At 46.6% G+C, this 15,470-nt stretch overlaps 1 long non-coding RNA gene across 1 annotated transcript; it reads right to left on the bottom strand.

The window, feature by feature from the left end:
- Positions 1-3,479: 3,479 nt before the first annotated feature.
- LOC307212059 lies at positions 3,480-7,468 on the bottom strand. The gene is made up of 3 exons (XR_013836783.1): positions 7,333-7,468; positions 5,085-5,189; positions 3,480-3,562 (listed from the first exon to the last, which is right to left on the bottom strand). It is a non-coding gene; the product is annotated as an uncharacterized lncRNA (long non-coding RNA).
- Positions 7,469-15,470: the final 8,002 nt, after the last annotated feature.

Raw genomic sequence — 15,470 nt, 5'->3', positions numbered from 1 at the left:
TGTAGCTTTGTCCCAACAGTTAATTTTGAAGATACAACAGCTTCTCTAATCTCATTTTACTAGTAAATTGTCTTGAAATGTCAAAAGAGCCTTTAGGTGATAATAGCTCTGGTATATGCTGTTTTTGTTAGATAGATGGATGGTGTGTTTTTTTGGGTTTCAGAGGAGGAAAAATGTTGGTTCTTGCTTTAGGTCATATTGAGGCTCAAATACTAGCCAATTTGCCTTTCATATTTAGGCTGTCATTTTCAAGCTCATATGATAGCTCAAACCCCATTTATTCCAACAGGATTCTGTTGTACTCTGGTATAGAAAAACATAACCCTTTCCAGATTTTTAAGGGTGGCAAATGCATTTTGGAAAAGGGAAATGGATCTTGTCTCCAGCGCAGCATTCCAGAGGTCTAACTCTTCATTTTAAATCATTGGCTGAAGAGAACTGTGCACACCGTCACTTGTGAAGTGTGGTGCAACTGTGTTGCTTTGCATTCTTGTTGGTTGGTAAGGCAGTGCGTACCTCCGTGTACCTGCCCACAGACTGTCTTGCCAGAGTGGTGCATGCTCTAGTTATCTCCCACTTGGACTACTGCAATGTGCTCTATGTGGGGCTACCTTTGAAGGTGAACTGGAAACTGCAACTCATCTAGAATGCGGCAGCTAGACTGGTGACTGGGAGTGGCCGCCAAGACCATATAACACCGGTCTTGAAAGACCTACATTGGCTCCCAGTACGTTTCCGAGCACAATTTCAAGTGTTGGTGCTGACCTTTAAAGCCCTAAATGGCCTCGGCCCAGTATACCTGAAGGAGTGTCTCCACCCCCATCTGTCACTGAGGTCCAACTCCGAGGGCCTTCTGGCGGTTCCCTCACTGTGAGAAGTGAGGTTACAGGGAACCAGGCAGAGGCCTTCTCGGTAGTGGCACCCACCTTGTGGAATGCCCTCCCATCAGATGTCAAGGAAATAAACAACTATCCGACTTTTAGAAGACATCTGAAGGCAGCCGTCTTTAGAGAAGTTTTTAATGTTTGAAACTTTATTCTGTTTTTAATGTTCTGTTGAAACCCACCCCTAGTGGCTGGGGAAGAAATAATTTATCATCATCATCATCATCATCATCATCATCACCACCATGACACATTCCAGTCTTGTCAAACACTTGAGGATGCAAAGCGTTGACAATGAGGTGATGCCTGGGGAGAGGCAGATGGAGGGCCAGATGGCGAGGTCTGGAGGCCACATTTAGCCCCAGACCTGAAGTTCCCTACCTCTGCCCTAGAAACGTGAGAACTATTACTTTTTTAGATGAAAGTGGAGATTTCCTTTCCTTTCCTTTCCATTTCATTTATTAAGCTTGCCAGTCTCGTCGCCCAAAGGTCTCCAAGTGACTTACAGTAAGTGTGTACACACACACACACACACACACACACACACAGACACACAGACTACCATAAGGGGGGAAATGGGGGGATCATAATGCATTAATATATCATCTAACACAATGCATATGAAAAATAAAAATCAGCAGACCTGTCATATAAATAATAAGAAACAACATTAGGATTCTTAGAATGCAGAGTCTTACGCCTCACATAAAACCATGTTTAGGGAAGCTTTTAATGTTTGATGCATTACAGTATTTTAATATTTTTTTGGAAGCTGCCCAGAGTGGCTGGGGAAGCCCAGCCAAATGGGTGGGGTATAATGAATTGTTCTGATAAATGTGTGTGAAAAGGCATTGTGCTGCAGTGGCACAAAGGGAAGAATGAGCAAGGCCTTTGGGTAATGCAGCTCGGGTACTGAGGCTGTTGCACAGCCTTGGATTCTAGCAGAAATCGGGCGTGGCTCTCTCAGCTGCCCCACCTACAACCTGCTTCTAGCTTCTAGCTCACACATCTGACCCTTGTCCTTCTCACCAACAGCCAGGTGAGGGAGGAGGAGCACCTATTTTTTCCCTGTTGCAGAGCCACTTCCTTTGTTACCTTAATGACCCATACTTGGGGGCCATTACTGCCCTTGCTGGATCCAGGAAGGGACTCAAACATACAGCCTGAGATAGGAGCTAAAGGAAGCAACACCCCTCCTGTATCTGCACCTCTGGAGCAAGAAGGAACGAGAAAGTATCTTCAGCCTCATCTGAAATTCAGACTCCACATTTGAGCTTCCAGAAGCAGACTTTCCAGCAATCTGGGTTTATCAAAATCTAATTCACCGCTATTTGTTGATGCAATGATTGCTAAACACTTGCTGTCTGCTGATTGACAAAGCTGGCACAATGAACGCCTGCCATTGACATCTGCAATTGCATGATTGCATGTTTTCATTCAGCCCTAGATATATAAAGACTATAATCTTTCTGTTCCGGTTTATTGTTGCACTGCATACAGTATGACACTGACAAGCTTCAGTATGTAAACTCAGGACTGCAGAAAGGGAAAAAAGAAAGATATGCAGACTGAAATAAATAAGAAATTAACTAAAGCTATAGTTGTGTGGATGCCGGCCGTGCTGGATACGTGCAACTGATATTTGAACATCCTTATGGATATAATAGTATCTATCTGCTCCAAATGCTGAGCTGCAGTCAATGTGAGGGAGTTTAATGTGGCAGTCATAGTTCTTTGCATTTTATCCTCACAACAACCCTGTGAGGTAGGTGAGACTGAGAGTGGGTGCTTGGCCGAAGGTCACCCAGCAAGCTTCATGGCTGAGTGGTTTGGACTCATTTAATCATTGGCAGTGGGCACAAATGAAAGAGACTGGCAGACACATTTAAATACCAGAAGAGGGGGGTGGAGTTTCTTCTTGCTCCTCTGCTCCTACATCCTTAGCCCTGGCATTACTGTTGGCAAAGGTACATTGTGGGTGCTCAAGTGTCACTAATCCCACATCACAGTCTTGTGACCATGCCACCCTGCTGTCTTGAGACTATGACACTCTATTCGTTCCAACAGAAATGCCACCAGAGGCAGTGGCTTCCGGGGAGGCATCGTAGCAGGTCAGCCGCATCTGTTGGGACGCTGTCGACAGATGTAATTAAGTGGTGATTATAAATAGACTATCAAATTATCTTTGAAGAACAGAGGTAACATTGGGAAAAACTTCCAAATGCTCTGGGAGGGTTGCACTCTGCTGTGGGATCGAGAAATCCTCAAGGAGGGGTGAGTGACAGCGAGTGGGAGAAATTGAAATTTCGTCCAAGCACCACTTAAGAGCTCTGGAGATTCTTTCAGCATGAAAACATACATAATTGCAACGTAACAAAAATCATTAAAAATACACAACCAAATTGAACAATTTCCACATACAAAAAAATCAATATCAGTAACAGCAACAGCACCCCTGAGCAATACCCCAGCCCAAGAGTCTGCTGAGCAGCCTCATCTTCTGCAGCGGAAGCCAGTCAGGGTCCTGCCTTTTCAGGTCAGGTGGGAAAGGCAAGGCAGTGAGGAGGTCATTCTAGCATACACTAAAACTTTATTCCCTTAATCATCCTCCTTGCCAGCTGTTTGCTTTCCGGAACTAGGTTTTTTCTGCAGTCATCCCTGGTTTCACACCGTACTGCCTAAGAAAAACATTCAGAAAATTTAGTTGCTTTATAATAGAGCTGCAAGACTATTCTTTTTTTTCCCCAATAGATTTTTATTGAGATTTTAAAGGTTACAAAAAGAAAAAAATAAAGGACATATTTAAACAGAAAAAATAAAAATACAGAACAATACAAGAACAAAGGGGAAAAAACACGAAAAAAAGATGCAGATAATTAAAAAAAAGACAAATCAATCCTTTACATAAGTTTCTTTCCTTTGCTTATTTCCTTGACCTCCTCACACCTCCCTTTTTTGTATTCTAATTCAATTAGATATTTCAGCAAATCCTTTCCATCTTTATTTTTATCCTAATAATTTATCTTAATATACTATAATTTTGCATTCTGTTCTTTCACCAATTAACAACCCATTTTTACTTAATCCTTTATATCATTTCTGCTAAAACCACATTACTTCATTCCAACATCCTTCTAACATTCCTTAATTTTACAATGTTTCTGTAGATAAACTTTAAATTTCTTCCAATCTTCTTCCACCAACTCTTCTCCTTAGTCTCGGATTCTGCCAGTCATTTCCGCCAGTTCCATATAGTCCATCACCTTCATCTGCCATTCTTCCCGGGTGGGTAAATCTTGTGTCTTCCAGTACTTTGCAATAAGTATTCTTGCTGCTGTTGTGGCATACATAAAGAAAGTTCTATCCTTCTTTGACACCAATTGGCCGACCATGCCCAGGAGAAAGGCCTCTGGTTTCTTCTGAAAGGTATATTTAAATACCTTTTTCATTTCATTATAAATCATCTCCCAGAAAGTCTTAATCCTTGGGCATGTCCACCAAAGGTGAAAGAATGTACCTTCAATCTCTTTACACTTCCAACATTTATTATTGGGCAAATGATAATTTTTTGCAAGCTTGACTGGCGTCATGTACCACCTGTAGATCATTTTCATTATATTCTCTCTTAAGGCATCACATGCCGTAAACTTCATACCTGTGGTCCATAACTGTTCCCAGTCAGCCATCATAATGTTATGTCCAACATCTTGTGCCCATTTAATCATAGCAGATTTCACCATTTCATCCTGAGTATTCCATTTCAACAGCAAGTTATACATTCTTGACAAATTCTTAGTTTTAGAGTCTAACAGTTCTATTTCCAATTTTGATTTTTCCACCTGAAAGCCAATTTTCTTGTCCAAATTGTAAGCCTCCATTATTTGGTAGTAATGAAGCCAATCTCGCACTTTGTTTTTTAGTTTTTCAAAACTGCAGTTTTAATCTGTCTCCTTCTTGTTCCAAAATTTCGAGCTGCAAGTCTATTCAGTGGTCAAGACCTTTTGCTTTGATACTGTGCAACCTTCATTTGTTGCCAATTTGTGCCCAGGCTCAGCTGAAATGGCTGATTTTAACTCTTAAGGCCCTAAAAATTATGGGCCTGGGCTGAGATATCTTAAGGACCATCTCCACCCATGTATACTTTAATGAGTTTTACTATCGTATTTCTCCAGAAAGGATTATCACTCTGGTCTGTCTTACCTGGATAGAGTTTTGGACTTGAAGAAACGAGTGTTAATAGCATTGGGATGCTGCGATGATGTGTTTCCATGGGAACTAATGGTTGAACTATCTTCATTAAATCAGCTGAATAGGGCAAAAACAGACCTCTCAGCACACCTCGAGATTTGTTTTATTTATAATTGCAATTTATATCCTGTCCTTCTTCCCAGAGCCATCCACAACAGAGGAATAACCCATTAATAATGCTATGGGTTAGTGGGGGGAGAGGAACCCCACAGGTTCCTGGGTGTCAGATTCCCCCCTCTAGATTCTTGGGTGCTGGGGGTTAATCACAGCTGACAGCCTAAGCTTGGATTTTTTTGCCAGACAAAAGGGCAGAGGCAGTGGCGTAGTGTGGGGGGTGCAGGGGGGGCCGGCAGCACCGGGCACAACATCTGGGGGGGCGCGCTCGCCGCCTCCGGAGTCGCCAAAGAGCCTCGGGCGCAGGCTGTAGCAGAGCCCCATGTCTCGTGGAACCGACAAGCTGTGCGCACATCCGGGCTGAAGGTGTCCGGCAGGCAGCGGCTCTCAGAGCTCGCCGCGGTCCCCGCGCGTCAGGGCCGCGGAGGGCGCACCAGGCAGCCCCTCCTCACAGCCCCGCTGCTGCTGCTGCTGCTGCAGCTGCTGGGCCATGTTGCATTTTCCTCGCCTCTCTGCCCTCCTCCTCCTCCGGGCAAGCGGCGTTGTTTGGGCAGCAGCGCCAGTGGCAACTCACCTCAGATCACCTGACATGGACCTGCCACCGCCGCCGCCATGGCTACCTTACCGTAAATACCAGGCAGCAGCAAGAAGAAGCTGGCAGCGGCGGCAGGTTAGGGGCGCAAATTACTTGCCTTGCCCCGGGTTAGGGGGCGCAAATTACTTGCCTTGCCCCAGGTTAGGGGGCGCAAATTACTTGCCTTGCCCCGGGTGCTGACAACCCACGCTACGCCGCTGGGCAGAGGGAGATGGTGGTCTTGCAAAAGCCATCTGCAAGACAAAAGCCCCTACTGGACATGGTGTTGCACAGGAAAAAAACACACCCTGTCCTTTTACACAGAGATTTTTTTTGCAAGGTGTTTTGAGAACAAGGAGGATGTGCAGCAGGACTCTATGCATACTGGCTGGGAGAGGCTATGCCAAGAGGCACAACTGGCTGCTGCTGCTGGACCCAAGCTTGTTGAAGCTATGAGAGGAGTCCTGGTGAACTATGGCACCCCGTGCAAGGGATTTCTACAGGTGAGGTGCCACCACTGAGAAGACCCTGCCTCAGGTGACCATGTCGTGAGCTTGCTTCAATGGCAGAACCACAACAAGAGCCTCTACTATCAATTTTAATACACAGGCAGACTGATGGAGCAGGATGCACACTTTCGGATATTTGGGTTCCAAGTTGTTTGGAACTTCATACGTTAAAGTCAGGGCCTTGAATTTTGCCCACTCAATTATAGATAACCAATGGAACCCCTTTAACTGTGATCTTATGTGATTACGTCTCACTGGTGCATTCAGGGTTCTGGTAGCCACATTTTGCAGTCTTCAAAGGAAGCCCCAAGAAGAGGACATTTCTAGCTTGGAAGTTGCCAGACCATGGGTAACTGCGGCCTTGGTAATATGTCACCCTATGCGAGGCCAAAATTTGATGCCTCCCAACCTAATAATGATAATAATAATAATAATAATAATAATAATAATAATAATAATAATAAAATTTATTTATACCCCGCCCTCCCCAGCCAAGAAGGGTCTCAGGGCGGCTAACACCAAATATAAAAACAATTGATTGAAATACAGCTTAAAAAACAAGATTAAAATACAACATTAAAACATTAAAATGCAGTGGAAACTCAATCAAAAAATTTTGGGGGGATAAAAACGTCGTCTTCACCAAGGCTAACTATCCAGACTGGTCCAACATGGGCCAGAAAAAAGCCAGGGAAGTCCCCAGATAGGAGTTCCAACACAGAAGGAGAAAGGAAAAAGGAAAAATCCCTCCTGTCTCCTTCCCAGAACGGGGCATGCGCTAACTAGGCTTTGGGAAGGAGGCAGGGAGATGCCCTCTCGGCTTGGCACCCTGAGCAGGGGAACCAGTCATGTTGCCTTAAATCTGCCTCTGACAGTGTTTTGGCTGTTGTATTCCAGAAACAGTAATAGCTGATGAATCAGCCATAACTGGTTTTAGAAACGCTTTATATTTTTAAAATTTTTTTACTTAAAAAAAAAATATTTATTTTATTAAATTTCATACCTGCCCTTCCCCACAAGGTCTCAGGGTGGACTACAATGATAAATAAGACCACTGAAACAGTTGCAATCATAAAACAGAAAATGTTTAAATTGCATTGTTTTGCTGCTTAGCTTTCTGCTGCCCTGGGCTCCTTAGTGAGGCAGGCTGGGGTGGGAAACAAGCAGATAAATACTAGCTGAAAAGGGCACTCCTTGTCACAGACACAGACACAACCTTGGCAATGCTGTGTCACAAAGGTGTGTGTGTTTATTCTGAGGCTCTCTTTGTTTGCTGTGCTGTTGGACAGAGCAATCCGGTAGAGGTTGGGCCAGGAAGGAGATTGTCTATGGTGAAGGAGCCAACACTACCGCAGCCCTGACAGGCCAAGTGCGGTGGCTCTCTGTTCCCCTTTTGATTCCCCTTTTTTCTGTTTAGAATTCCCCTCCTTTTCTTTCCAATCAGGACCGGCCCTACTATTAGGTAAAGGGAGTCAGACAGCAGATTCTGAGAGGTGGGAGCGGACAGAGCTGTGTACAGTGGTGCCCCGCAAGACAAACTCCTCGCAAGACGGAAAACCCGCTAGACGAAAGGGTTTACCGTTTTGGAGGCGCTTCGCAAAACGAATTTCCCTATGGGCTTGCTTCGCAAGACGAAATGTCTTGCGAGTTTTTCTGACTCCCCCCCCCTTCCCCTTTCCCCTGCTTTTTCTAAGCCGCTAAGCCGCTTATCTGCTTATCCGCTAAGCTGATAAGCCGCTAAATGCCGCTAAAAGCCACTAAGCCGCTAATAGCGCTAATCTGCTAAGCTGTCAATGGGCTTGCTTCGCAAGACGAAAAAATCGCTATACGAAGAGAATCGCGGAACGGATTCCTTTCGTCTTGCGAGGCAGCACTGTACACCACTACCTCCTCTGCACTGCGTTCCCTGAGCTAGTCTGTGGTCCCCAAGTGCAGCGGAGGACACACTGCCCATTGCCAAGCAAAATTCAACCACCATTCTGGTGGACTTTGTACATGGATTCAGGGAGCAGCCATTGTGTCCTTTGCTTTGGGTAGGACAATGGCTTGGGTGAGTTCTGCTGCCAACCATAGGAGAAAAACTACTGTGCCTGTCTGGGAAAGGAATAATAATAATAATAATAATAATAATAATAATAATAATAATAATAATATATTTATACCCTGCCCATCTGGCTGGGCTTCCCCAGCCACTCTGGGCGGCTTCCAACAAAATACAGCAATGCATCAAACATTAAAAGCTTCCCTAAATAGGGCCGCCTTCAGATGTCTTCTAAAAGTCTGGTAGTTGTTGTTCTCTTTGACATCTGGTGGGAGGGAGTTCCACAGGGTGGGTGCCACTACCAAGAAGGGCTTCTGCCTGGTTCCCTGTAACTTGGCTTCTCACGGTGAGGGAACTGCCAGAAGGCCCCCAGCGCTGGACCTCAGTGTCCCGGTAGAACGATGGGGGTGGAGATTCTCCTTCAGCTATACTGGACTGAGGCCATTTAGGGCTTTAAAGATGTACTGGGAGCTATGGATTCAGAATCACCCCATATCTCCCCCCCCTTTAGCTCTTGCACTTCTGGTGGGGCATCTGTAGCTAGGGGCTGCCCTATCACCAACAAAGGGAAGACCTTCACAATGAAGGCCATAGAATCATAGAGTTGGAAGGTACCAGCTCCAGCTCTGGCAATGCAGGAATCTTCCCTCCCATGTGACATTTGAATCCATGACTCTGAGACTCTGAGATTAAGAATCTCATGTCCTACCAACTGAACTATCTCAGAAAAAGGCCTGTAGTACCACACAGCCCTTGGGATGTCCTTCCCAGGGACCACTGGTCTGCACTCTTTTATGTGCTTAATCTGTTATAACATGCCTGGGGTTTATTGTATTAGAGAAACAGCAAATTAGTGAATGTATGTGAAAGAATGAATGAATGAATGAATCAATCAATTTATTTCGGTCATTGACCAGAGTATGAATTAATCTGCCCGGAAATGGCAAGCAGCATTTTTGTTTAGACTTTGGGCACGGGGAAGCAATCTTTTGGCAGAAAACTGAATAAGGATGAGACTGGGGATGTTGGTTGCCACATCTCTTTTGCGAAGTGGTAGAAAGTCAGGATTTGGAAACAGTGTCTGGGCGGAAATCGCCAAAATGTCTGGGGAAATCCGAATGTATGGCAACCCTTGTTGACAGTGCTGTTTTTGGCAATTTCCCTTAAAAATAGCTCAAAAACGTCTTTTTTTTTTGAGATTTTGCTGAAAAAAAAGTGACAGCTTTGGCCAAAAAACGCCCTCTTTGTGTCCAGGTTTTCACTTTTTGAAATATGGCAACCCTACATTTGCAAAGAGATTGGGATGGGATTATATGCCTTTCCTCTGCTGATTTACTCCATGCAGTTTATATGGGCCTGGGGATCCAGACTTGAAGATTTGCTGGGCGAAACGTTGGGCAAGGAAGCCCCTTGACCCCATCCACCTTTCTCACTCTCCAAATTTTGTTTGCTTTCCAGCACAGAGCTAGTATCCAGGGCCCCCAGATTGGTGCGTGATTTGCCAAAATGTAGCTCACCCCTTGGAATATATAGGCCAGGCACCCTGTAAGGATTAAATGAAAAACGATGTTAATAAAAAAAATTGTGCTTTTTGAGCAATGCTTGCTTAAAACAGAAGAGGGCATTAGTTAGCTATCATGAATGGATCTTTTATTAAAAGACAAGAAAAAAACCCCAGATCACAGCTCTTAGAAGCAGTTAAATCTTTTTTAGAAAAATCTGGTGTTAAATATAAATCATCATTAGCTATCAAGCCGAGTGAAAAGTATAAATAATTAAAAGTGAGCAGTTCTTGTAGATCGTAAATGTCAAAAGCATGCCCCTTCCATTTTAAGTTCATCCTCATGGTTACATAAAGGACAATTTAAAAATTGCTTATGATGAAATGAGTTAGCACAAACCGCTGCATGATTGCTGGCTTTGCTATGCTCTTACTAGTCACCTTCACATCATAACAGTTGTTGGGGTCTATCTGTCTCGGGAAACAATGGAGCACTGAGCCTTTGGGGGTGACATCAAACGGTTGGAGAGTTACAGCACCTGCTGTGGCTGTAGAGACCAATACAGGAGAGACATGTTTTGTTGCAGCCGGAGCAGATGAAGGCATCCATTCGGTTATGCTGCTGCAGATGCACCATGGCATTTATTCTCTCTGCGCTCTTCCCAGCAGTTATTCCTTCTCTGGTCACTGCTATGGATGTACAACCTGACTATCTATCACCAGGCACCAGGTTTGCAGACATCTTTGCAATGGACATCCTTGGGGTTCTTGCCATCTTCCATTCTGTGGACACAACAAAGCCAGTGTAGATGTCATTGAGAAAGCAGTGTGAACATGCTGGGAATGTGGGTTTGGGAGAGCACACCTTTGTGTGCTGGTCCCGGGGGGAAGGTTACCGTTGGCGTAGTCAAAGTCCGGTCCTGGGTCAATAGCCTGGAAACAGTTCCGAAGGAGCGGGGCAAGGTCTGAAGCAGGAAGCCGGGTGGGGACAGGAGCACTGGAGAGTCAGGTCTGGGTCCGGGCAGGAACAGGTACTCAACAACGACGTTGCTCCCACAACCTGGGACTGGGCCGACTGGCCTTTATCTGTTCTGAGGCCAGGGGCGGTCCCGGCCCCCAGGAGACCCGCCTCTCTTGGCCTTAAGGCGAGCACTCCTCCTGGGAGAAACCAGTTCCCTTCGCCTCTCTGCCCTGAGTCTCTGCAGTTCAGGAGAGGCTGAAGGGTTATTGGGCCCAGGGGGAGACTCACCTGCAGGCACTGAGTCCTCAACCACCTCTGGAGCCAGAGTGGAATCACCTGGTGCCTGCTCCTGAGGATCCGGCACAGGTGCAGGCGCTTCAGAATCCAGGCCCTGCCCCAGTTCAGCTGGCCCTGGAGGCGGGGACTCCTGTGCAGGCTGGGATTCCTCTGGTTCAGCCTCTGAATCGGAATCCCAGGCCATCACACTTTGAGACTGTCCTGATGACCCAAATCTCCCTGATGCAGCACATGTAGAAGGCGTTGAGGGGTTGCTCCTGGTGGTTGTAAGTTGCCAGTGACTCATTTCAATAAAGCAGCATGCTCAACATGCAAGCCTGGTAGACCTTCGTCTTGGGATTGGTCCTTAACATCACATTCTCCCACACCTCTTTTTTTTGCAGAGGTGGGCCACTGCGGTAGCTGCTTTGCCAATATGCTTGTCCAGCTCACCGTTGATGGGGAGATTGCTGGTTATGGTGGGACCCACTTCAGCCATGTAGTCAGCATTGCTGATGCATGGAGTGCTGGATATGTCCTGACCAAGGATGCTGGGTCTTCATCAGGTAAGGCAGAAATTCCTGCAAGACTGGGCAAAATGGTTGACTTGTTTATTGGCAGCTCTGTTGCAGATGGAAGGGAATTCCTCCCTGCGAATCTCATGCCATGAATACGTGGTTCTCCTAGATGCCCTCCTTGCTGGAAAAAGGTGTGGTTCTTCTCTCTGAGGCAGTCATTTGAAGTGAGCCTGGTCCCTTGTAGAGTTAATGCTCCTGTACAGTTAGTGCACAGTTAATACACATGCAAAAAACATCACTTCCGCCAAAGAACCCTGGGAACCCAGGCAGAGGAATGGGGGGGGGGGGGAGCGCACCGCCCCCATCACCATCGGGGAGGGGGGTACCATCATGGCCACCCCCCGGACATGTGCTGTGCACCCCCACTGCACCGGGCACCACGCCCCCGCGGGCACTGCTACATGCTCCCGGGATGCATGCCACGCCCCTGTTGGCGATGTGCCACACCCCCGGGGCGCACACCAGCCATGCCCCCACCCCACTTGCTCTCTGCCCCCGGTGCTGGAGCATGCAGCTTCACCACTGGTTAAGCATGCTGGCAACTGCAGCTCTGTAAACTGCAGTTCCCAGGATTGTTTGGTAGATGCCCTGTGCTTTATATATATGGTGTGGGTTATTTGAAGGAAGATTAGGACCACATCAGGATCAATGCTCAATAAACAGGTCATCCAGAAGCAGCCATGTCCTCATTCCAGCCCAGAAGGATACCACGTACAGTGGTACCTCTGGTTATGTACTTAATTCGTTCCAGAGGTCCGTTCTTAACCTGAAACTGTTCTTAACCCGAAGACCACTTTAGCTAATGGGGCCTCCCGCTGCCGCCGCCGCACTATTTCTGTTCTCATCTTGAAGCAAAGTTCTTAACCCGAGGTACTATTTCTGGGTTAGCGGAGTCTGTAACCTGAAGGGTATGTAACCTGAAGCGTATGTAACCCGAGGTACCACTGTATTGAAAGCCACTGGAAGAATCCTCAGAGCTCCACCCAGGGGAGCTGCTAGGCTCCGAAAGGATGCAGCGACCAGGGCCCTGACCCTCGGACATTTTTAGAAGATTCTGACAGTTTCACAGAACGCTTAATTGCACTCTTCCCTAAGCAACGTACATAACTGAATACAATAAAAACACCAGCACCACCCAGAAGCGCCTGGAACTGTACTGCTATTGCATATTTGACTCCCTAACTCCCCAAGGTGCATTGGAGACTGTAGGCTTCTGTGAGCTTGTAAAAGCAAGCCAGTCGTTTCCTCGGCACGCTTTCTGCCAAAACACCGTTTGCTGCATTTGGGGGGCTTTGTCAGATCCCAGAGGCTGGGGTTCCTCGCAATTGCGTTACATTTTCATAGGGCACGAGGCGCTCATTTGGAGGAGAAGCGCATCCTGGTGGCCGCGTGCGCCTTCCCCGATGGCTCCCGGAGAGAGCCTTCTAAAGATCCCCCGAGCTCTTCAATTGGGTTTCAATAGCTCTGCATGCAAAACTGCCTGGCGCTGATGGGGGAAGGACGTGCACGGCTGAACGAGCCGGCGCCATCGAACCCGGAGTGTTGACAATGCCATTAAGCATATTTGGTTGGGATGCAGAACTGCTTTAGGAGAAAATTGCCTTTGCTCTTTGTCTCATTTGTGAGGCTCCGGTTTACCATATTATTATGGAAGCTGCTGCCTTTCTGGTACGTGGAGGTGTTAGCCCGGCTCTGTAATTATGGGACTGTCAGAGTTTTCATTAAAATCCCTTCTTTTTAAAAGGATGCGTAACTCAGCTTAAATCAACAACTCAACACGGGCTTTGGGGCTTTGCGCAGAAGATGCGCGCTGCCCACTGTGGCAGGCAGATGGCGCCGTCGCACCTACGGTTGCAAGAAGGAGCTGGATCGATTCGCACTCGTGCTATTGGGATATGCCATGTGAAGAGCCAAACATCTTTCTATTATTATTTTTAACTTGATTGCTTCTCGGTAATGAGCCTTGAAAGCACGCGAGCTTTGCGCAAATATATTTCACTCCCTACTGCGAATGCACCAAGAGCCCCACTGAATAAGACAAAAGGGCTATTTACTCCAGCATCCTGTTTTCCTCATTGACCTGTCCAGATAATAATGAGAATTCATTTTGTTTTGGTGACACCCTTCCTCCGAGTCAGGAGCCCAGAGCCGGCCCACCCATGAGGCAAGGTGAGGTGACCGCCTCAGGCGCAAGATCCACACAGGCAGCAGAACCCAATGTAGATCTTTATTCCTCCCATCGTCCCTGATGTTCCTGAATTTCACACACCCCTTCTTCGCTGGCAGGGAGGGTGGTGCCATTTCGTGGTTCTCCTCAGGTGACAAAATGTCTTAGGGAAGGTCCTGATGCTGCACAGCACCATTACAATACAGTTAGACCCAAACATTAGGTTAAAATCTACCTACATGCAGCAGAGCCTAACTTCAAAACTGACATCACCCTCTTACAATGGCTGGGTGAACAACTATATGTTTAGAATTGATTGTGAAATGCCGCCAGTGAGGGGAACAATGTACTTCCTCAAGGAGGGAATTCCACAGATGAGGTGCCAGTGTCGAGAAGGCCCCGCCTCAGATGTCTCTGAGAAGCTCAGATTGCGTCTTTTACAGGCAAAGCCCATCAAAACATGACTTTCCAAACAATATTTGCCATAGAGGCAACCCAATTGCTGCTGGCATTATTTTCACAGGCATTGCGGACATTTGTTTCAAACATACACACAACCTCTCAGCCAACTTTACCTCTTCTAGGTGATCGGAGATGAATGAGAACTTGGAACTGGTGCAGAGGTAGTTGGAGAAGAACCGAACTGTCTGCTGGCTGACCTGTGTGCCCTTCCTCATTTTTTTGTTCAGAATTCCATGTATGTTTCCCCCCTCAAATCTGCACACAACCCAGTTCTGACAGTGAGCTATTTGTCTACATGCAGGGCCCGAAAAATGAACATCATCACTGTCTCTAGGTGATTCAGCCCTCCCCACCTTGTTCATAATCCTCTTCAACAGCCTAGATTCAGAACTGGCTGAAGCTGGCATTGCCAACTTTATGAAACAGCCCCTGTAGCAACAGGCAGTCTGGCCTGCAGTAATTAACAGGCAATCTTTTCTTCGCAGCCTGGCAAGAACTTTAATTCTCCTGTGCCTTTAAGATCTTTCAAGACTTCTGCAATTTCCTAGACCTTTTAAACTCACCGTGTGAGTTTTTAGCTCTGTCTTATTTATTATTGAGTGACTTGGTTTTATCTGCCTGTTGTTGGCTGCTTTTTATTGACTAATTATATTGTTTTTATATGGCTTGCTAAGCCAATACCGAGAGCATTTTATGCGGAAGGTGCAGGAAACACATTTGGGGAAGGGCTGTCACTCTGGGGGCAGAGAGCCTTGCATGCAGATGTTCAGTCCCTGGCATTTCCAGGAAGGAGAGACCCCTTTCTTAAATCCTGGAGAGCTGTTGCCAATTATTGTAGGCAGTTCTGAGCTATATTTCTCCCTCCCAATAAAGCTTGACTCTAACATTCGTCTGCTGTGTGTTGCATCCCTGGGCAAGGGATGTCCAAGGAGGCATGTTCCATACCTTCTCCAGGCCACGTGGCAGAGGGGTTGCCAAAGATACCAGCTCACAACTGATCTGTACATCAGGTGTTATTCCAGAACAGCTGCCTCACAATATCTGCTTTCACCTCAGGCCCAGATTCCTCCCAATACCAGGTCCTTCAACAAACTTCTCCTTCCTGGGGGGTGCTTCAGCACAGCTCTTTCTTCCTAGTGAGCAACCATCCAGTCT

This window comes from Podarcis cretensis (assembly GCF_951804945.1).
Source record: "Podarcis cretensis genome assembly, chromosome: 3".
Classification (NCBI taxonomy): Eukaryota; Metazoa; Chordata; class Lepidosauria; order Squamata; family Lacertidae; genus Podarcis; species Podarcis cretensis.
The sequence above is the reverse complement of the archived record's forward strand: the minus strand, read 5'-3'. Positions and strand labels throughout refer to the sequence as shown.